General features: G+C 41.4%; 1 non-coding gene across 1 annotated transcript; it reads left to right on the top strand.

Annotated features, from left to right (window-relative positions):
• The first annotated feature begins 767 nt into the window (after nt 1-767).
• On the top strand, nt 768-874 carry LOC141644535 (small nucleolar RNA R71). The gene has a single exon (XR_012544149.1). It is a non-coding gene; the product is annotated as a small nucleolar RNA R71 (small nucleolar RNA).
• The last annotated feature ends 482 nt before the right edge of the window (nt 875-1,356 follow it).

Here is a 1,356-nt window from a genome sequence, read left to right as displayed (position 1 = left end):
TGTGTTTCCAACATCTTGGTGTGAGCTAGAATGTTGTTGATGGTGGTGTCTTTTGCTTGGCTATCTTTTTGCATTTGGGTGAAAAATTCTTGTTGATTCTTTTGCATTTGGAGGACCGCTTTTGGACATCAAAACCTTGGTCATTGTGGTGATTGTATGGGTTTTGATTTTGGTAACCTTGGTTTTGATTGAAAAAGGGTCTTTGATTTTGATTTCTCATGGGTGGTGGAGTGTATGTTGTTTGAGGGTTTTGGACATTTTGGCTTTTGTATGAGAGATTTGGATGGAACTTGGTGTTTTCATTGTAAAAATTTGAATAAGGGGTACCACTTTTGTAAGCTTAGAAAGCATTGACTTCCTCGGTTGTTCCCCTACATTCGCTTGAGTCATGACCCAAGGTTCCACAATTCTCACATATCCCGCTTGGGATTGATGAGGATGCCGTCATGGCATTGACATGATGCTTTGATGATTTTGAGTTTTCCTCAAGTCTAGCCATAGCTTGTTCAAACTTCAAGTTGATTGTGTCAATGTGAGCACTAAGTTGAGCACCCAATTGAGTAACGGTGTCCACTTCATACTTTCCTCCTCTAGTAGCCTTGCGAGGCCTACTATATTGCGAATTATGGACCGCCATTTCCTCAATCTTGTTCCATGTTTGATTGTCATCAACTTCGGTGAACATTCCATTTGATCCCATATTGAGAATGTTCCTTGAATCTTCATATAAACCATTCCAAAATTGTTGCACTAAAAACCATTCGCTAAGTCCATGGTGAGGACATGAGCGACAAATACCTTTGAACCGCTCCAAAGCTTCATACAAAGATTCTTCATCCCTTTGCTTAAAACCCGTAATTTGAGCTCTTAGCATATTGGTCTTTTCCGGTGGGTAGAATTTTTGGTAGAAAGCTGGAGCTAGCTTCTTCCAAGAATCTATTCCAAGGGTGGCCTTATCAAGGCCCTTCAACCATTGCTTTGCGGTGCCGATTAACGAAAAAGGAAATAAGACCCATCTTATTTGGTCTTGAGTCACGCCCGTTTGAGAGATAGCTTCACAATAATCACAAAATGTTTCCATATGAGAATGAGGGTCCTCACTAGGCATTCCCCCGAATTGGCTCCTCTCAACTAGTTGGATGAAGGCGGACTTGGCAATAAAGTTTCCGGTAAGATGTTGTGGGGTAGGAGTACCATTTGGTAGATCCTCCTCGGTGGGTATAGAGTGTGACGAGAATTTAGGCATTGTAGGTGGATTTTGTGTGGTATTGTTTAATGGGTTTTCTTCTCCTTCTATTGCGAAAGGATTGACAAACTCACTAGTGGGTTGAACAACTTCACCAACACCTCCCAAAT

The sequence above is a fragment of the Silene latifolia genome, chromosome 2 (genome assembly GCF_048544455.1).
Source record: "Silene latifolia isolate original U9 population chromosome 2, ASM4854445v1, whole genome shotgun sequence".
Taxonomy (NCBI): Eukaryota; Viridiplantae; Streptophyta; class Magnoliopsida; order Caryophyllales; family Caryophyllaceae; genus Silene; species Silene latifolia.
This window is presented reverse-complemented; position numbering and strand designations above follow the sequence as displayed.